Consider the following 23,325-nt stretch of genomic DNA (forward strand, 5'->3'; position numbering starts at 1 on the left):
TCACACAAATTTCTCTCTGTTGGGATGCATGCCTAGTGAGCTTGGAGGAGGTGATCCTTGAATATTAACCAGCTTCTTGGATGCCTCTTCCCCTTGGAGCTCTATCCCATGGTACTCTACCAAGCAAATCCCTGAGGAGGCCAAAGTCTGCTCTCCTGAAGTCCAGGGTAGTGAGCTTTCTGTGCATCCTCCTTGCTGCCCTAAGGATCTTGAACTCCACCATTTCATGGTCACTGCAGCCAAGGCTGCCCTTAAGTTTCACATTCCCCACCAGCTCCTCCTTGTTGGTGAGGACAAGGTCCAGCATGGCAGCTCTCCTCATTGGCTCTTCTATCACTTGGAGAAGGAAGGTATCATCAATGCATTCCAAGAACCTTCTGGATTGCCTATGCCCTGCTGTGCTGTCCCTCCAACACATATCAGGGTGGTTGAAGTCCCCCATGAAGATCAGGGCTTGTCAATGTAAGGCAGGTTCTATGTGACTATAAAGCGCTTCATCCACCCGGTGTTCCTGGTCAGGTGGCCTGTAGAAAAACCCCACTATAATATCACCTCTCCTTGGTCCTGCCCTCCTTTTAATCCTGACCCATAAGCTCTCGCTCAGCTCCTTATCCATCCCCAGACAGCACTCCAGCTAGTTGCTGACATAAAGCGTGACACCCCCTCCTCCTTTCCCTTGCCTGTCCTTCCTAAAGAGCTTGTATCCTTCCATTCCAGTGCTCCAGTCATAAGAGTCATCCCACCATGTCTCTGTGATGCCAATCAGATCATAGCCCTGCACGCACGTGCACATCTCACAAGGATATGCACATCTCACAAGGATGTGCACATATGGTATGTGAGCTATGTGCACATACCTCACAAGGAAGACAAATGAAGACACAACAAAGATGTGCGCCATCCTGTGTAACTGCAGGGCCTGACTGGGATAATCATACCACCAGGACTGAAGAGTACAGAATGGAATTCTCATGCTCCACAGAGCGGCACAGATTTTGTAGAATAACTAAAAAAATTACATCTAGTTTTGGTTCACATGATGTTACTTCTTACTCTGTCTGAAAACTGTTTCACTTCCTTTGCTTTCACCAAAAAATGAAAGTTGCATGTGTCTTAAAATAACCAGATTTACTCCATGGCAGAATGATGAAGAATGTATAGACATTACTTTTTTCCTATACCCCCCAAATGGCTTCTTTTTCCAGATGCAAAGCACATATTGTTTTCAAAGCAACGTGTATTGTCTGACATAAAGCATGCCAAGTTTCATGAAAACCTAAGCATGTTTATAAAATAAGAGTTGGATGATACTCATACATTAAAAGCTGATCATTAAAGTTAATTTCTGTTTATTTCTGGTGATTATGTTAACCCTGAAGTGGTTTTTGGTATTCATTGAAATTGATTGCAATGAAATGTTTACTAAACTGCAGTACATCTTTCTGTATGCATCTATTGCATAGTTAGTTTTTCTAATTTTCACTAACAGGGGAAAAATTTTTATATATAATGTCTCATAGCCTATTTAGTCTCAAAGCAGCTCTGAATAACACAAGTCGTTGATCAATCACCTTACAGTGGAAGAAGACAACGTCATCTCATGTTGTCCATATGGGGGTACTGCCAGATAAGTTTAACTGCTTTTTAGATTATATATTGTCCTGCAGCCTTTGGGTTTGTTTTGGTTGGGGTTTAAAACATAGGCAGTGTTCCACTGCCAGCAAGCAGGCCCCTGGGTATTTTGCCTTCAGAATGTCCTCCATCAGTTAAGATTTTGATAATCCCACTTTACAGGGGCTAAAATCTTGGATTTTTCCAAACGTGCCTGATATAAAGAAGCCAAATGTTTTGGAGAGGAATCCAGAAGTATTTAATCAGGCAAAACTTCCATTGATTTCCATGGGAGTCTTGTCGGAGTAAGAACTGAGTCAAGACTTCAAGACTTGGCACATTATCAATCCCAGCAAATGACGGGCGAGAGCTGATGCTTAACGCATGTTCTAGGGAGGAAACAACTTGGCTCAGGGACCACATTTAAAACATCACATACTGTAGTTTAAGCTCTGTAAGATGTGAGAAGAACAAAGCTTAAGTCAGTCTCTAAACACCCAAGTCAGAGTTCAAATATAGTACAAATATTTTTTACATAGCTCAGCATGTCCAGTGGCACACTTACTGTAAAAGGCAAGAACAATGGTTAAAAAGTAGGCAGGTCTTAACATGAAATGAATGCCCTGAGGAAGCATCACAATGCACATTTTTTTCATGAGCTGTTGACAACTATATAGTACATGACTGCAATATGACAACATTAGTTAAGAAACACTGTTAAAATAAGGAAAACGGTATTTCTTATAACTATTTTAGCTCTTCTTTTTTTCTCAATTTCTCCAAAAACAGTCTCTTCTCTATCCTGTCTGGCTTGGGGGGGGGGGGGGGGGGGGGGGCTGAAATTTCCCTTCCTCACAACTAAAAGTTAAAAGCCAAAGAAGAGATATGAAGGGGTTTACTATACAGCCTTTTCTAGATGCTAACATAACCGATTGTCAATTTGTCCAGCAGACTGTGTTCAAGCTGTACCAGTTTACCTTATAAAGGCACATTTGTCAACATATTTCTGTTTAAAAAGATAAGTCTAACAAATGGAGTACGCTGTTCAGGAATGGGTTTTCTAGCTGTCACCTTGTCTGCTCCATCAGCTGTGGAACTTTTGCAATGTGCCTGATGTTGCAGATTAGACCAATGTCTAGTAGTTAACTGGGCATCTGTCCGAGCTGCAACAGATTAAGAAACTGCAAAAAAATCCCTTTGCAGAAGACATAATACACCCTGCTTCTCAAACTCCTTCATACAGGATACTGCTCCAATGGAGGAGAAAATTATAGGCCATGCAAGCTCAGTTGTTTTGAAATAAATATACTGTCCTGGAGAGTTAAAAGTTGCATCTCTTCTACATTTCAGGGTGAATTCCAAAAGATGTTATGTCATATACCTTCATGTAGTATAGGTAGAACATTAAAGCATGACAATTGTGTGCATTAACATGAAGCAATGTTGGGCTAACGCATAGGCCTATGTTCAGAATACTATGAAAAATATTTGGGGCAATACAGAGAGATACAGAGGTAGAAACAGCTTTCAAAGTTTTGCTGACCAGGTGCTGGCAAATGAAAACCAGGTGTTGTCCAGAGTTGTTTCCAGGCAAACATCAAAATCTGAGTTGCAGTCAAACCAGGAAAGATTTTTCTACTTTATTTCTGGTTGATTTGACTGACTCTTTCAGGAAGCATACTGCTTTTTTAGAAAAACACCTTTCTGCCTGCACAAGCATTTGCTTTTTAATTGAAACACCTCCCCCTGCTCCAAAGACTGAAATGGTGATCTTAGCAAGAGACTAAAATTATATACAAATCCTTTATATAAATTCTTTTTGAGAAGGAAGTTGACACTGTAATGAATTGCAGTGTATGAACATTTCCAACACATACCAAGATGCATCTTGACCATGGAATCACACTCTAAGTAGGGGGCTGACTCAGTGACCTGTCAAGTGCACACACAGGTTTACCTTATGCAGAACTCCCAACGGCACACAGACTCCTCAAGTATTGTCTGGATGTAACATAGTCTTGTAATTTGTACCCTTTAAACAGCTGATTTTCTTTCCCTTTCAGTAACTAGGTAACAGGCTATGGGAGAGGAGAGTTCATTAGATAATAATAATAATAATAATAATAATAATAATAATAATAATAAAAAGAGAAGAAAACACTTTCTAAGCATGACCAGTGTACATCCATTGAGATCTAAAGAAACTGCAAAAACTTAAACCATTTTCCACAATTCGATTCCAGTTTCATGACCTGAAGTGATGCTTAAAAATTTCTTCATATATACAGATGTCAATTTGAATGCATTATGACTTCTTTTCCACTTAAAAAGTTATGGTTACCTCTCATTTTTTTCTCTATAGATTTGGGACAAAAATCTCTCATTTATAGTCTTCACTTGCACATGACAAATATTCTGCCTCTAATAAAGACACATTTCTCACCGTATCTTTCACAGCTTAAGCTCAGCTGCTTTCACTCCCATATGGCTCTATGCTTCCACTCTGTAAGGTATAACACTGTTTGCTCTGCCTCCTGTCACACACTGAAACTTTTTAGGAAAAGGAACAAGGGGAAGGGAATTAGCTAGAAGAACATGGATGTGAAAAAGGAGTAGGCAAACAATGAGTAAAGATATGTAGGGTAGCGAAAGGCCTCATAAGACAGGAGAGTTAGAGACAATAACAATAACATTGGAGACTCAAATTCTGCGAGGACACAGCAACCATGGTGAACTTCCTAGCTGAAATCTGGTGGGGCTGTTTAGTTAATTTAGTGATTTCCTTTATAGTTAAAAAGCGCAGAAGACAGAGGAAAAATAATAGTCAATTCTGATTACTTGTACAGTCAACCCATATTTTTCCTGGAGCTGGTGATTTCAGAGCTTTTGTTAACACACAGCTGGGAAGCACACACAGTAGCCTCTAGGCGCTCACGGGCACTCAGCACTGTGGCTGGCAGCTAGCATGAAGAAGTCATGGATGTGCTCTAATGTATACCATAGCGTGTCAGCAGTCACCTCGGAAAAAAAATGAAGATAACTGTGATTTCTGCACTGTTATATTGCTACCTTGTTGCTACATCTAATCAGTATTCATTTATACACAGAAAACACCTCGGAAAAAAAATGAAGATAACTGTGATTTCCGCACTGTTACATTGCTACCTTGTTGCTACATCTAATCAGTATTCATTTATACACAGAAAACGTTGACCTTGAGCTCAAGTTTATTCATTTGTAATGAATGAAATGTTTAACGTTCCTTGATTTCAGTTGGACTTTCCAGGCTTAGCTACATTAGTGCCTAGCTATTTGTCTTTCGGAGCCACACATTACAGCCAGCACAATTCAGATAGCACAGATTTAAGCAGCACTGCAGAGAAATGTCTCCATTCAAAAGAGCCTTGGCTAAGTGGTAGCTCTCCATTCTTTCAACCCCCCACCCCCACCCCACCCCACCCCAGGCTAATTAAACTTGCAAGAATGTAGCCTCATCCTGCAGAGCCTTATTCACATACATAGTCCTCATGTTCCAGTGAATAAACGATCTCAAGACCATGTTCCTAGCTGGGAGTGTTATATGCCAACATTGTCATGAAATAGATTTGTTATTGTCCCGTAACTAGACAATTGAATGGCTCTGCCTCTTGAAAGGAAGTGCAAAGAATGAAACAAGAGTAGGCCCGTCTACAAATAAATAAATACAAGTACAAAGATTAAAGTTTCTACAGGCATTACTAACTCAGCCTCCCTCTATATCATGTGACGTGTAATTTTGGAACATGGAAATGAGTGTACAAAGATACATGCTGCTGCTTCTGATTTTCGTACCAGAAATAGGGCAGCTGGTGAGGGTGATGGTGCTAAACATGCTATTAGAATTTCTTGTTTGTAGGAGAAGGAACTACTCGGAAATATAAATACATCTTTAAAGATATGTGCACTTCCGTAATAGCTATGTTATGGGATGCTACCAGCCTCCTGCTGCTGCCATCATCTCTTAGTTCTGACAGCTTGTTACTGACACATCTTACTCAAACTTAGCTATTAACGGTAGAGCTGGAACATGATGGGAGCTGTACATCAGCTTCCCTTTGTTGAATGTATTTTGCAAAAGACATCCAACCAAACCTGGCCACTACTAGAATTTCTGATACCTGGTTTCTACCAATTACATTAATCTGAGCACATAGAATAATGACAGGAGGTACAAACCTAGGAAAAAGCCACATGCATTCAGCATACAACTGTGTTCCTGAAGACAAATGTGTCCTTAGGAGCACATACATCTGTAGTACTCAACTAATTTGGGGTTTATCATTCATTTTTATCATTCTTCAGTTAGTTTTACAGCACTACAAAATGAAGTCTCACCCCATGTGTTTCCCCAAGGACACTGGCCATTTTGTAGAATGGGAATGTAACCCATTAAAATTTTATTAACAGTTTTATTTGAGAGGCTACAGCCACACATCTTCAGTTTCTGAGAGTGAGGCAGCCATGCTCACAGATATTAGCACACCTGCTGAAATAATGGATCTCAACTGATGATTATGAGAAGCCAGGGGAGCTGCACAGAACGCTGCACTCTGTCCATATGCCAGCTATTAGATGTTGAGCACTAAAACCAGATGACTGCATCTCTGCAGCAAGAAAAGGCAGCAGATCCCATGCCTGCAGGCTGACTCTTTTTTTATTATTATTTATTTATAAGAGACCGGAAAAATAGTCTTTCCCTGGCAGTATCACAATTAACAGGAAACAGGGACCAACGGTAACACAGCACATGATGCCAGGAGTGCTGATCCTCCTCCAACTTCTGAATCCATTTAGCATGTCCCAGAAGGCCCTGCACAGATGAAACTCTTTGATATGTTTTTAACCTTTATGAGAGCTGCACAGGTGCAGCTCATTTGGAAAGCAGGCGGCTCCCATTTTTCCACCAGGGGCAACGTTACTTTGAAATCATTCCATGAAGTCATTAGACTTGAGTTTGTTGTTATTGTTTTTAAAAGATATAATTAATTCATTTTCTGCTTTCAATAGCTTAAGAACTACAATGAATTAAAAAGTCATCTCTGAAACCTATTAAGGTGATTCACCAAGTCCCAGTCTGCTTTGTTAAACAAATTGACTTAAGTCATTGTATTTATTACTAAAACCAAAACAAATTAAAACAAAACAAAAACCTCATACACTCAGTATACGCGCTCTTTTAAAATTCTGTCTGGAGATCAATCAAACCTCTCTGTTAAGCTATCCTCGTGAAATGGGAAATTAAATACATCACTTTGTGTGCGAACACATTTTAAGGCAGTTTTTAGAAGTTAGAAAATCTTGACAACATAATAGAAATTATTAAAATTGCTAGCTCATCTTTTGTTTGAAGAAACTTCATGTGGTAACATAATCACAAAATGTTTCTATTTACTGAAATAAAGTAAGTGAAGCAGTACGTCTGTTAAATCGCCTGTCAATCTTTTTAAAATCTAGACACTGCTTTTCTTCACAGAGAATGTTGAAGGTAAGCATATCTCATATAAATAGCAAATAAATGAAAGCTAGATATCACAGTATTTATTTGTCTATAGCTATGTTGCTGAATACATAATTCACTCACTGAATCACTAGACGTGGCAACCCAAATAGGCTATTACAACTATTGTATTTGATCTCCTGGGTAACATAGGCAAAAGAATCACAACCATTAATTTCTGCATCAAAACCATTATTTTTGTTTGATCTACAGCACCTCTTTTTAAAAGATACCCAGTCTTAATACAAAGATTTCAAGTGAAGGAAAAAGCAATGTGTCACTAGGTGAATTGTTCCAGTGGTTAATTTACTCTTCCTGTTAAAAATGGGCACATTATTTCAGTTCTTAAATTGTCTAGCTCCTGCTTCTGAACGCTAGACTGTTATATCTTTTTTATGCTTAAAAAGCTAGATTAAAGATGTCAGCAGTAATTGTGCGAGTTGATCTACAATAACATATAGCCTTTGGTGTCGACACTAATCAAGGTTAGGGAACTCCAGCAACATCTAGATACACAGCAGGAGGCAAAGGTTCAGTTAATTCAGAATTCTTTCGCCTTTGTGCTTTTGATGAAATTTTAATCCAGTTTGGGTGCAGGTCTATTTCTTTTATTGTTTGGTGTTTGAGAATATTAAAATGAACATTAAAAAAAGACTTGTTGCTAGGTTTTGGTTAATATGCTATTTACTTGCATATATTGACAAAATAAAACTCAGTGGTACTGACACTCTTAAATGTTTATCAAATAGAGCAATTACTATTGTCAAAGTTTATCACCAGTAATGCTTAGACAGTCTATAGCTTTTACAGTATAATACAAAGGCATGAAGACTACCCTGAACAACTGTAGCCCTACTGTAGGGCAGCAAAAAATTACCTCTTTATATCAGCAGCAAATTTCATCTAAATATAACTGGTTTAGTGCAAAATGTAAATTGTTTATTTCTTTAAGGACTTTGCTTTTAATACACTGAACTCCTTCAAACTCCTTTAGCCTACTTACTATCCAATGACCAATGTCTCCTTAAAATCTAGAAATGGGAGAACTGTTTTGGACAAAGTGTTTCCTTTAGAAAAATGCAAACAGAAAATCAAAATACCATCCCTGTATGACTAAATCTGCTTTGTGGGCTTTTATTGAGAAGAAATCAGCAATGACTGTATAATTAATGTTGAGACAAGCATTTAAACAAATAGATTTCAGGCTTGCTGAAATATATGAATGATTGGATTTAGTCCCCAAACATGACATAGTAATTTTTCACTGGACAATCTGGAGTGCAGCTGTGGGGAGTGTGGAGCAGTGGGAAGTTAGGAAGCATTTGGAGGAGTAATTTGGAGGGCATCAGGGACTATGTGAGGTTGAGAATCCCATCAAAAAGCAAGAGTTATTCTTAAGTTTGCCAAAATGGTTGCTTGTGGTCTTCCTAACGTTGTAAAACAAAAACAAACAAAAAAAAACCAACCCCAAACCCAACAACCACAACAACAACAACAAAAAACCAAACTAGAAACACAAACCGAACAAATCAAACAACAAACTGCCACCACACCAAACCAACACAAAACAAAACCCACGACCCAGTGGAGGTCACCCACGTATTTATATCGTACACCCAGAAATTAGGTACTGAGTTCTTATCTTAGCAAGGTATAAAACCAAATTCCTTCTTCCACAGCATTTCTACCTGCTAAGCAGAAGCCATGAAGAACTCTGCTCTCCATACAGTGTGGTAACTTCAGCCACATGCATTAGCTGTTGAAGGGGAGGGAGGTACTAAAATTATTTATCAGGACTGATACTAAACACTGTTACACTGTTAAACACTGTACAACTCCCTTCTTTATCCATCCTTTTAGTACCACACACTTGAACATAACCCGAACTGAAAGGCTGTCCCCACATCAATCATACTTCAAAGCCTCAATCAACTTTCCAGCAAAGGAAAAACATAAACTTTTAAACACTCTGCCTCAGTGGGAGTCAAGGTTTGGGTGGAGGGAGGAGACGTGGGAAGTAAAAATGGGCAAGTTTGAAAGGCAAAGGTACAACTTGTAACTGGGACTTCAAGGGGTGGATAAGCTTAACTAGTGATTTCCTGGTTTTTCTAACACTTGTGTTGATAGTATGTGCACTTCAGAAACCTGGCCATGGCCCTTAGTTTCACAGAGCAGGGGAGAGAATGTGGAACAACAGCTGCACTTCAAAAGCCACATGGTTTTCAGAGTGTTTTGTTCCCCTTCACACGTTTTTATGCCAGAAGGGAACATATGGTCCACTGTTTGGAAATTTCCCAACCTAAATTTTTGTTTGATTAATTTCATCCAACTACTCCCAGTTACAAGCCCTCATAACACCCCAGACAGTTACGCTCCTTCCTTTACATTTATATCCTTCAATTAGCTGTAGACGTTTATGCGCCTTCTTAATCATCATATAGCTATGCAAGTCTAGTTCTTTTCATCTTTTCTTGCCATCATCTTTCCATGCTCTTTAATCACACTTGTGGCTGTTTTCTGAATTCCCTCCAACTTTCTGATATTTTTGTCCAATCTGAAAGTGTCCATAGCAGTGCTTTGTCTTGTAGGTGTAGTGTTACTTCTTTATTGAGAACCACTTTCTTTTCAAACTCATACATCACCTATCAAGGCAGTATCTGAGCAGTTTCCAGCGTGTTAAAGAATGTGACCTGTGTCTTGTTCCCAGCCTAGCCTATGACACTGCATGTCCCTGATTTTGGAACCTTGTGTGGCATCCTATTACAAGTTCGTGTTCAATTTCTCATCCATTTTTATTCTACAAATGAAAGATGGCAGTGCAGGGAGCCTGCAGGAATGGATTTCTGCACTGCGAACCTGATGGTGTATGAGCTGGACAAACAGTCATACATGGTACGCACATAAAGTACACGTTGGCCCTTAACTTATACATGCTGTTGAAGTGGGGATCCAAATCATGGTTTAGTTTGGCAGAAAGCCAGCCTGACCCATTCAAAAATCCAATGAACTAATGGTATGCAGTCTCCTCACGTACTGTTTGAGCGTGATCTATAGTCTCATAATTTATACATTTTAAACAGTTAGTTTTTCTTCCCCCTCAGTAAACAGGTAACAGGAAACAGACAAAGCTCCTTAACTTTTCTTTAATCTTCCTCACTAGTGAAGTGAAAATCAAATGATAATTGTCTGGATGATCTCATTATTGTCAACAAAACTGAAACCTTGAAGTCCACATACACTGAAATGCTGATACATTAAACAAAAAAGGGAACTGTGCTTACATGTTGTTCAATAAATAAATAAGAGCTATAGAGAGATCCATGATGAATGAGCACCCTGGGAGGGCTTCAGCTTGTCAGACTTATACAGTGACATTAATCACAGCATAACAGGATTGCTGTAGGCTTCCAGTGCAAAGTCCTCATTATATCTTCAAAACAAGACAAAACAAAAAACCATAAATCCCCACAACTTCCAAGCCCCTCAAAGTGGAATCTTAACTAACAGATTTTTCAGCCAAGCACATACTAAAAATAAACTGACCTTCATCACCTAAAGAATCACATAAGCAGTGGAAGCCTGTCAATCTAGTTGCACCATCCAACCAGGCTGTGTTTCCACAGGGTTTGTGATCATTGTGCTTGTATACCAACATGGCAAAGTATTCTTCATGGGCTCTTAGCTACATTAGCAAAGCTATACTGTATAATTACAGTACTATTGCCTCTCACTCAGGTGAAAAACCTAATATTTGTAAAGCAGTCTCACCAGTAGCTCTAGGTGTCATGTCAGCTTTCAGGGGAGTCCCACCTCCTTCAGCACTCAGAGAAGCTGCTGGAAGGTAAAATTCTTCAGCACCGATTTGGGTCCAGAAGAACTCAAAGACATGGGGACCAGAAATCACTGTAGTACTGTCATCTGGCTCAAATTTGTCTGGATAATTAGTTTTTTAATCTAAAAATTAGATTAATGGGATCTCTGAGTGCTGACCTTCTTACGAGTTATGACCGATTAGATTAATATCCTTCAAATACTACAGAATCATAAAATGGTTTGGGTTGGAAGGGACCTTAAAGACCATCTAGTTCCAAACCCCGTGCCATGGGCAGGGACACCTCCCACTAGACCACGTTGCTCTAAGCCCCATCCAGCCTGGCCTTGGACACTTCCAGGGATGGGGCATCCACATCTTCTCTGGGCAACCTCTTCCCAAGTGCCTCACCACTCTCACAGTGAAGAAATTCTTTCTTGTACCTAATCTAAATCTATTCTCTTTCAGCTTAAAGCCATTACCTCATGTCCTATCACTACATGCCCTTGTAAAAAGTATATGCACATGTACTTGCCAAACACAAGCACTTTAACAGACCTTTCCTAAGAGAGTTGTAGACCGTTTTTACTTCTGGTCAAAGAAAAAAAAAAAAAAAAAAAAAAAAGAGTCTTTCCTTAGCAAGTTACTTTGCTGCTTCTAGAATAAAAAAAATAGGGGATAAAATCTTCATGTTTAAAATCATCTGTTCAGGTCTATCCAAATCACAGAAATCCGTAATACAGATTACTAATACAAGAACGTTCTAAACTTCAGAGAGTTTTGTGGTTTAAGTTTCCATAGTGCCTTGAGAAAAAGTTTGAATAATTACTAATTATCTCCTAAATAGTTTGCTTACCTCTAGGTTGGGTCTACTTTGGGATCTTTGCTAATGGAATTTCCACAACAGTGACCAGACACCATTAATTGCAACTAGCTCAGTTTCACAGTAGTGTCACCCACACTACACATTTTATGTGCTATTTTGGAGTATTAAGAATGTGAGAAAATTACAGAGTTGTGTTTCTGGAAAGAGAACTTAGGTCTACAAGTGGATGGATTTTCAGGAGTTCACTACATTTGGTGTTGAGCTGTTTTTAATGTCAAGTATATACTTAATCATCTAGTGGGAGCTGAGTAGTACTGAAAAATCTGGTCCCAGTTATGGGTGCTGAGAACATAAAAATCCTACCCCCATATAGACAAAGCCTTAAAATGTCATTGATCTTTTCTATCCCATTGAGCTCTAATCCTACATCAGCAGAACAAAGAATTAGTACTGCATGGTTGGGAAGTTAAATTTTCCTCCACACCTGCAGGTCATTCCTCCTGGGCTCCCTTCATTGATAGCCAAAAAGTTATTTGCTTAAAAAAACTAATCATGTGGTGCAGCTGAGCTCCTTCATTTCCAGAAGAAAGGCATCTGAAGTTAGGCCCCTGTTTCACAGAGAATTCATGAGAGCTGGGTTCAATCAGTGGGATCAGCCTGTAGAATCAGGGCCATGATTTTGTTACTGTTTGTTTAGTCTAATTAAAAACATGTATCTTAAGTAAAATTTTCTTACTTTAGGGAAAATAATAACACGCTGCAGTTTTAAAGCCTTGGATGAAAAGTGTCATATAAATGCAAAGTGCTAAGAACACAGTAGGAGATTTGCATTTAAGAGAGAAAAAAAAATAGACTGATTCAAGAAGCATTTCTTACTAGGTAACAGTTTCTTAAAAGCCACCATTTGAGGTAGAATGAAGAAAGCTCCTTTACAGTCCTTCATGGAAAGGGATTCAGCTGAGGATGTAATGTCATCCCCTTCCAAAGTCTCCTTTGCAAGGAAGGGTGAATTTATTAAACAAGACAGACAGGAAGAACAGTAGATAGTGCTTACATCTCTGAGTCAAAGGCATTTGAAACACAAAATCTCTTTCTAGTCCACCTACCCACAGGTGTGTTCCAGCAGTGTTTTTCCCAGAATAAAATGGAGGCTGGGGGAGGGCACAAGGAAAGGACAGAAACACTGTCAACCCCTTGGAAGACACAGTGAATCCCTCCTCCTTACTTAAGCAAGTGGTACAGAAGAAATACCCTGCGACTTTCAGCAAAAGTCCTCACTTTGATTAATAAAACATGGGGAGAAGCAGGAATTGCAGAGAATTCCATAAAGCTATAAACAGCAATTTAGTGGTGATAGTATAGCAGCTACTCCCCCACCCCCAGCATAGATTCAGATTTCAGCAGAACCAGCACTGCTTCAAGTCCACTGTTCCCTCTAGCCCCATTAAACTTTTTTGCATGCTGGGTGAGTCCCAGTTGTTTGGATTTTCACATGAGATTATATACTGCAGTAACTGTGGCCTGTGCTGTTTCATATTCAGTCTCATTTCTTGGTGCTAAATCCATACCATAGAAGCTACAGCAACACATCCCTAGTTCCTGTTGAAACCATGGTCCTGACCATCTTTGAAGCATGGTTTGCTAAACATTTATTCAGCTTTTTGTAACGCTGCTAGAAAAGCATTTACTGTCGAAGACTACTATCTCAGAATAAAAGAAGCTATTTAGCTTCATGTATGACTACTGGAGTAATTTCTAGACCTACGTCCCTAGCTAGAAAGGGCAAGACCAGTCCTCTGGAGTGGGGAAAAAAACTCTCTTTCCTTGGAGGTTTTGAGAATGGTGCTTACAACGCAAAAATAAAACAGCTCCAAAGAGCAAGTAAAGACCCAATTCTTAAGATTCAGTTCCATCCTGTCTCTCTTGGGACCTCACTGCAGCAGAGCCATTCTCCCTCCTCAGAGATCCCAAGCAGCCCAAATATGAAGAGGGAGAAAGGGAAGTGGTGTCCCCCCACCTCCCCAGGGCTGGGCTGATGCCCAGCCTCCTACACATGTACATCTCAGAAAGAGCTCTCTGCCTCTGCAGCTACTGCAACTGTTTTTCACATCCAGATTCTCCTTCATTTCTCCTGCAGCAGGGAGGCGGCCTCATAGAAAATTCATCTTTTCTAGAAACTACAAACCAAATCCTAGCTGTTAATAAAATCATCTCTCTCCCACCCCATCTTACTCATATCAACAGAGCTACTGCTAATAAACTTATTCCAAGGATGTTTCTTTCGGCTCTTTTTCTATGTGAGGAATTCATCCTTCATGGATGTAATACTGGTGGTGCTATGAAACACATGCCTTTTGCCTTCTTTTTCTTTTCAACTAATGGAGCATACTAGCTTTAGGAAGTCTCCATGGAGCAAAAGAGAGACTATTTTGTCCTCTTTCTTTCCCTTCTGAAAGAGTTAACCAATTGACAACATGGCTGCACTAGAGAATAAATTAGCAGATGGAATTACTATCTCCCAAAGAAAAATTATTTGTTTACCTCTTCGCCAAGAGCTTACAAAAATAAATTTCTGTACTGAAAATGTTGGAAGAAGCAAATCTGCAAACTAATAAAAAAAGGCTATCTAAGCTTTACTGCACTTATTGCTTACTATTAAAACTAAGTTTGATCAACAGAAGCCGGCCCACAACTCACTGAAGAACAGTGTTACATCTTTTATGCCACAAGGCACCTCAACAGCAACACAACATTGACTTTCCACAGTAATTGCAAATAGAACATCTTCAAAATACACTCAGAAAAGGTATTTTTCATTAAAAATTGAGACCTCCTTTAAGCTGTTGACTCAGTCCCTCTGACCCCAAATGTGCATTAAGTACAGCTCCATCTTTAAACCAGCCCTCATCTCAGGTCTCCAGGCTGGGCATGCCTGCACAGGACATCCAGCTCTGACAGCCTCCAGTCCCCCCATCTCGACCCCTACACCAAACAGAGCAGAATGGATCACACCAGTGGTTGAGCTCTCTTGCTGAATAGAACTTCAGTGGATTTCCAGCTCTGAGGGCCTTCAGTTCCCAGACTCTAATCCTAACCTGTTATCCCAGAATGAGTAATCTTAACGGGTTGACTTGATATAAAGGTGAACCATTCTCAGCAATCAATTAATCATAAAGTATTCCCCCAGAATCAACTACTGAAAAACAAAAGAAGAAAATAAGAATCCTTCCTTGTAGACAACATTACAGAAATCCCAGCTACGGATGATGGCAGTTTACTTGAGTAAAGACTGTAAAAACAGATTTTAAAAATCATATATTTTAGGTAATGTTACTTTTAATCTGTTTTTGCCAAAAATCCCTTGGTTTTCCACATTTTTCTTTGAGCAATAGATATTTGCCAGGCTTCTTTAAAAGGTTTATTTCCAGGAATAACAACCAGTCCAAAATATATCTTCCTGAAAGGAACAGAACATACAACATCCAGAGACTAAACCCTGCCATAACCTATTGGTAATATGTGAATCAACAGATCAATCTGCTGTGTGCACACCACTTCCAGCATTCAATGCCAGTAAGTGACTTGATCACATAGAACAAAATTTTCTATGGACAGCACTGGATGGATCAATGTTGTCATACACTTTATAAAACAAATGAAGATTTTTTTCAAGATTCTGAAGGTCTGTATCGTCTCCCAAATCCCCAAACCTTTCCTGTAAAGTAAAACCACAGTGTGCTGTACTGCTCATGGTCCCATTTTGTTTTTTTATACAAGCAGCTATTAGAGTTTAGTAAAAGTAATAATAAAAATCTAGATTATATTTAGATGCAATGATGCAATAGAAATATGTGTTCAGGCTCTTTATCTTTTTCCTACTCCCATCCACATACTTGTTTCTTGCTTCTATTATCTTAGTTATGATCATTCCAGCATTCAAGTAATAAAGGTCTTGTACATAGATGAAAACTCTCTCTCTGATAATGCTAATGTGGTTTGTATTTAAAAGTATGACAGCCCTATCAATCAGAAAACGGAGATAATAAACATCTTTGAAGAGTGTTTTAGAAGTTAGTGGAGTATTTACAAATATAAATGTGAACTCCTGATCTTAAGCCTCTCATGTTACTCTAATTACACTGTAATTGGAGCTCCCTGTGTATACAAATAGGTTTGGGGTGCATATAAATAAAATTACTTACATTAAAATTACTGCATTCTTCCTGCCAAAAAAAAAATACCTTAAAATATAAGGCATATTATATGGATCAATAGTTGAAGAATACTCTGATACAATGGTTGAATATTGTCCAAAAATAAAGTTAGCATTTGATCCTTACAGCGCCTCAATCAAACCTCTAGCAACTATTTAACATTGCTTAATTTATTTCCACATCTTCATTTTTCCTTTAATGCAGCTGAACCCATATGCAAACATACAGCTCTTGAAAAGCTATCCCACTCTTATAACTGAATATGCAAATCAGCACTCAGACAGGTTTGGCAGTGTAGTTACCGCACAATGGGTCCAAAAGTGGAATTTAGATGTCTTGACTGGGAGAAAAGTTGCTGAAAACTGAATTCAAATTATGTAGGTCTAAAAGGAACATAGGGTTTACCAAAACTAATTCACTGTGCCTATTGGTGCAGAACTGAGGCATCCTAGCCCCCAGCTGGGTACCCTAGCCTTTCACAGATAGGCAGAAAGATATACAGAAGAGGAGCAGGAGTAAGCAAGCTATGTACTGAGCCTGAAGCACTCAGCAGTAGAGAATAATAGTAAATAAGGCCAGAAAGGATTTCAAAAAGGTATTTTGCGCAGCCTTACCCCAGAGCAGCGTCAATTATACTCTTGTTATTTCTGGCAGATGTATATCTGAAGATGTCCAAAATGAAGCTTCAACACCTCCCTGCGCATTTTTTTTTAATCTTAACAATTAGAGATATATTTAAAAAAAAAAAAAAAACAAAAAACAAAAAAACTCCCAACATTAAGCCAGAAGTCACTTGACACAAGCTAAGCTCATTATTTCCCTCCCTGTGCCTCACAGATGTGGAGAATAGAATATTCCTTTCTTCTTCTCAAAGCTTTTGCACATTTGCATATTGTGTCTTCTGTTAGTCTTCTTTAAATAGAGAATCCTACTTCTTTCAATCATTCCTCCTCAGTCATGTTTGCAACACCTCTGCTTATTCTCCTTGCTTTCCTCTGGATTCTTTCCAATTTGTTCACACCTATCCAACTCTCCAACCAAGGCTATATGCCTGATGACTGGGGCAGAAAGAACAAGTCACTTCCTACCTCCTTGCAGCCTCTCACCACTGTACATCTGAAACATAAACTTACTTTTACATCTACACTCATTGATAATGTTATTGAACCATATTGGATCCATAATAGACATTTGCAGAATCCCAACATCCACTTTGAGAGGGAGCTATTGGTGATTACTCTCAACGTACCATTTTCCAGCTGATTTTGCAGTCACACTATAGCTCTTCTGCATGTGACTTCTGCAGCAAAGGTAACCTGTAGAGAAGGAGGACTTCTTTGATGCAGTTGTGTGATAGTTCTCCCACAACTATTGAAAAGTGTTTGGAAAGAGCAACAGATGTCTCTTTCTATTCTAATTGTTTCTGTCCTCTTCTTCCCATTTCCTACAGTAACCTATCTGCCTCCATGAAGTTACTCCCCTTATTAGTTACTAGAATCAAGGACACTTTGTCCTGCTAAAAATAAGACACGATATATTGTCTAATTTTTAGTTATGAAATTTATTCACTCTGTTGGCTGAGGCTTTAGCATAAAAATAATAATGGATAAATAATCAATGGGGACAATAGTGAAACATTTTTAAAATGTGTCTTCCTTTATCTAATTGATTTGTGTGCTCCTCTCACTCAAGGCTGTGGAAACTAGAAGCATACTTATGGGTCAGACTGCCTGGAGTCTGTAGCACGTAAACTCGTGGGGTTTCATCCAGCCTGTGAGATTTGAGGGCCAACTTAAAACTGAAGCTCCTAACTACACACATTTTTTTCATGATACCAAGAGGCCCCAAGAGAATTCAAATTAAAATACTAAAAGTATTCATTTGAGCAATTACAATTCTCATATGACAAATGATACTCTCCTCTCCTGTCTCCCCTTTTTCTTTCTAGTATGAGAATTCTTAAAACAACAAGCACCATACAAATCCAGGTCTGCCTACTCTGCTTTTCCTTGGAAATTGGAAGACAAGTGGCAAACCAGTTGATTTGAGACATCTGAGAGGTCGCACATATGAAAGGCCTATTAAATGAGTTGGGAATTCTTTCCTGCCAAAATTGAGTCTGCCTCTATATTTGTACTCGCTTAGCAAAACACCACCGCAGTTGCCAAGTTCTGGCCTCCTCCACGTGTGAGGTTTTATGTAAATTCTTTAATAGCTGATTTTGGTTGCAGGCTCATGACTATTAAAACGTGATGCAGGGGAGGGAGGTCATGGAGCCACTCAAAGCTTGCTGTGTATGTCAGGGTTTTGGGGTGGGAAGTCTTGGTGGCAAATTGGAGACTTCTAGGGCTTGTGGATTCAGGTAGGTGCCTGCTCAGTGAAGGGTGCAGCTCTGGAGAGCTCAGGGCAGCTGTTCTTCAGCATTTGGACTAAACCTGGGGCCAGGTCAGACTTCTCTCCTTGTGCCTCTCCTAATTCTTTGGTGCTTGGGTACAGCAGCAGCTGCCTGCTGAACACGGGCTCCCAGGGGGCAAGAGGAGGAACATCTGCTCCCACCAAATAAATATGTGCAGCCTGAACTGCAATAACAGATCACCACAACACATGCCAAATACATATGTTAAATAAAGCGTGTGACACGAAAGAGCCTTGCAGGGTCCTAACTATGCATAAGGTGGCCAAGTGCTCCAAGGGTAACAGAAATATAAATGCATTCACTGGGTGAGCTTGGAGAAATCATCTTTGTTAGGATTCCATGCCTACTCCCCCTTCCATTTAAAGGTGACAAGAACTCCCAGAGCCTTAGTCATCCAAAAATGCCTGCAACAAAACAATGAAAGATCATGCTTCAGAGTCCTGATATTTCTAAGGCAAAAGGCAAGCCAAAGCAATTCTTCCTTAAATATAAGGAAAAAAAGAAAACAGACAGAAACCCTTCCCCTCCCTCTCTCTGCAGGTCCCCTTTAAACAGATTGCACCCCTCTCCCCCCCCCCCAAAAAAAAAAGCAAAAAAGAAAAAAAAAAAATCAAACCACCAAAACAAAAAAACCCATCCCATCAACACCAAAAAAAAAGCTGTTTAAACAGACAACAGATGCTGTCTAAACTAACTGCATGGTAAGTGCATACTGAAGACATATGTTGTCTTCTACCTAGCCATATGTCCTTCCCACACACATACTTTGGTTCCAACTTTGGTGTAGTTTTAGAAAAACAGAACAAGGACACATGGACAAGTTGTACTCTAGTTAAGTTTTCATAAAATCCCCTAAGATTTGTTTAATCGATGACATACCCTAAAAAGTAAACAGTACAAATAAAATGCTCCAGGAAACAGAAATTACCCATAACAAGTAAGGAGATCTGTAAGTATAGACCACATCTCTGACAAGATGACGTTGCTGCTTAATTGTTGCTTGTACATTTGTTAGAGTATAACATTAGATTAAAATTATCTTCAAGACCTTTGAATGAATTTATTGCAAAAATCCATTCCTTAAATTTATACTAACTTCGTATACTTACCCTAAACAACAAACTCTCAACTTTCCTTTAGAAAGTACTGAATTCTGCTTTGTCCCTTCTGGATTCCAAATGTAATGCTCCCTCCCAGATCACAAAGCCGTATGTTGTCAAACATATAGCTTAAGTGTACCAGAACTACTCAAGCTGCAAACAGGGCTTGGAAAATATCAGCAGTTACACTTTGGCATAGAAAGCTGTTGCTTCTAAGCCTATGCTTGGAGGATTAAGAAAAGATCAAGAGGTAAAAGATCACAGATATGACCAGCTGTTAGCATGGAACTCCAAAACGTGGACACTCCCATCCTTTACTCTGACTTTAGTGGAGTAGCTACAGCAAGCCTGTAAGCCAAAACAGTATGTGGCCCAGTGTATTTAAGTATTTCCCTCTTTGCATAGCTTAATTAATCCAGTTAACCTGAAAATTATTTTTAAAAATCATCCAAGTCTAACTGCATTTTCCGTACTATTAATTAACATCTTGAGTACCCTTTGAATAATTGTTTCCTTCCTCATCCTCTAATTACCCCTCAGTCAAACCTGCAATTCACACACGGAAATTGTTTTGATGTGCTAGGTCCAGAGCATCCATAGAAATTTTGTGGCCTCATCCTGGCATTGCTAATTCTGTGCTGTAACAGAGTTCTGTCAGCAGGCTGGAATACTGCTGTAGGAAGCTCCTCTCCAGTAAACAGTATTTTCTATAGAAAGGATGCAAGAATGTAGTCATCAGCAAGGTCAAGCTGTTATCTCACATCTACACTTCATTAATGAAATTTTGTCAGGTGTTTCTCTGAACCTTTCTTTCCCTCATCATCTCCTTCCCCCCAGCACCAACTACCGCTGGGAATCACATGGCCTTCAAAATACAAAAGCAGGTATTGAATCTTTATGTGGCTACTTTGGTTAAGTCCAAAGAAAAAGAAAAAATTCTGTAAATACACAAATAATTCAAAATATTCACATTTGAAGTACTTTCTTTTTTTGTACACAATGCCTTTAATCTAACTTTGTTTAAATCTATAGAATATGTATGCACTTTTCTATTAATTGTGTTGACTGGCTCAGACTTCATCTTTACTTCTCTGTGGAAAGTGATAGAAAACCAGAACCCCCTGCTTGCAACAGACTACATACAACGAGGCAGTCAGCCAGCCCATCATACAGGTCTGATGCTGCCAGAAAGAAGCACTGCACTTGTTCTAATCTATAAAACTCTAAATACTTTGCCTAGAAGAAATCACATTGTTATGGTGTAATGCCTCATTGCTAAAGCATGTGAGGCAGGTAGCTACTGTGGCCAGATAGGTGGGTAGATAATAATTTTTGTGTAACTTCAAGCAATACTGCTTTCTACTTCCTAGGCCTGGAGACTTGCCCACCAAGGAAACTGCTAGCGGAGAAATGTCTTCTCAAAATCTATTACCAAAAAAAAAAAACCAAACCCTAATATATTTTCTCCTACAAAATATAACTCTTAAGTCATGCCTGGAGGTAATTTCTTAACAGTGTTAAGAGCAGTGTTTGAAGGGAATTCACATGAAAATTCATTAAAATTTTACAGTCATGCAACTAACAGCTGTACCAATCTCAGGCTAATAAAACATGCATTCTCCAGCACAGTCAGACTCTCTCAGCATGCATGAGTTGCCAAACTAGTTTTCTGTTTCACCATTGGTTTGTAAGTACTTGAGTTCTTTGAAATTCAGTACCTTATCTGTAGTAAAGCCATGTCTCCTAATAGAACAAAGGTTGCATCTTACACTTCTGTGTATGAAACACTTCTCATAAACCACCTGCTTTGCCTATCTGATCCTCTCTATGCATTCAGCTGCAGCCTGTCAACATGCAGGTTTCTGTAAATTCCCCTGTCTGACAGCATGAATTTAGTAGGTTCCTCTGTCTGCACCACTGCTGACACACTTTAGAAGGAAAATTCCTTGGTGTTACACAGTAATAGTTGGTGACCAGTATAGTCACCTTGTTTACTTCAGAGCAACCAGTGATTTCTTTGCCAAAGGCATGTTTCAAATCAGTTCAAAAGCTTTTGAAAGTCACTCACAAAACTTATGCCTAGAGAATCACCATTCTTCAGCAGTTAGATCAGGAATGCATGTCAATAAATTAGCCATATACTACCCTTTCAAGTGGGTATACTTTATGGCACCTCTGATGTCAAAAGCCCTGCGGTTTGCAAGTAGATAAGTATAAAGTTTACATTAGTGGTAATTCAGTATTTACTTCCAGATAGCAAGTTAGCCTAAGGAAACGAAGGTTGCTATAACACATAAGTGGAATGTGAGAGAGAGATAAACAATGAGTGTAGTTAGGTGAATTTTCACAGCCCAAATCTTCATTCAAGGTTTATAGCATCCCACTTGCTAGTTCCACTGCCCCTACTCCCTCTGCTTTCTAGTCATTCATTTAACATTGCACTGATTCATGCTAATTGGAAGGCATCATTACCTTTGGGTCTAACAAGAACAAAAGGTAGCTCCTGGGTTAACAAAAGACTTGACCCTTTCACTCCATACTTCTACACTGGCTGCACAGATATGCAAGAGAAGATATTATTGTTCAGCTGAAATACATATATAACGTTTATCTCTACAATGTAAAAACTAGCAGTCCCTCCTTTAACACATTTCAATAGAAGAGTCTTGACTCTTGCAGACTTCAGAATGAAGCACTCAAATGTGAGCTAACAAGGTAAAGTATTCATAATCATCAAATGAAAAGTTGTAATTAGTACTGAGACTTCAGATTTTGACTTACTGAGCAGGATCTAAGTGTCTTACTGATTAGTGGGTAAATAAAGAAGAGATCACCTATAGCCCTTAAAACTTTTGCATAAATGCTCACATGGAGAAGAAAAAAAGAAAATGAAAGCTGAACAGTTAAAAAGGAAAAAGAATAGCAGTAAGTTGTTCAGGAGCCTTGATTCTTCTGTTAGTAATTTCATACTCTGTTGACTGTCTCCAGTAAAGAAAAAGAAAAAAAATGATTCAAGAAACCCGACGCCTCTGAAGATGAAAGCAGAACTAACAGCTCAGGGTAATTTCTACTATGTCCATTAGAGATCTTCTGAAGGAGAACAGGAGGAGGAAAGCAAGCTGGTCAAAATGTAGGCCATCATATTGAAGTCATCCCAAATAGTGACATTACTCTAGAGAAGCATAATTCTGAACAAGCTAATGCTACCATTTGTTATTTATTTGTTCCTTTTGAAACTCTCACACGTCGTCTACCCCTAACAGACGTCAAGGTCCTGAGAGGTGGTCTGACATTTCTGTCACTTGTTATCGTTGTAGAATAATAATATGCCTTTTTAGGAGTTTGGTGAAAGCATGGGAGCTGACTGGAGTCTCAAGAAAGACCTTCAAGAAAGACCTGTGGTCTCCAGTAATGTCACAGACAACGCATTCTATCCTTATTTTCAACAATATTCAGCATATTGACCTTCTGGGTTTTTAAACTTTAAGTAGGCCTCACAGTCTCACTTTCAGGAATTAAACCCCCAGAGGAACCAAGAGAGGACATAAAATTCAGCTTCATTTCAAATCTGGGCCAGATCACATGCAAATGAAAGTAAGATTGGAGCACCATAGGAAGAATCTCTTTGGCACTCATGCTTTGGTTGACTTGAATCTGGCCCTTGCAAACTAGAAGAAACTAATAATCTGTACCTTGCACAAACACCAAAGATTTTTAACTGTGTCATTTAAAAAACTTTATAAATAGCTTTGCACACCATTTCTATGAGGACATTTCCACAAGGAAGGTTTCCACTTGTTAGTGCACCTGA

This window comes from Falco cherrug, chromosome 14 (assembly GCF_023634085.1).
Source record: "Falco cherrug isolate bFalChe1 chromosome 14, bFalChe1.pri, whole genome shotgun sequence".
In the NCBI taxonomy this organism is placed as follows: domain Eukaryota; kingdom Metazoa; phylum Chordata; class Aves; order Falconiformes; family Falconidae; genus Falco; species Falco cherrug.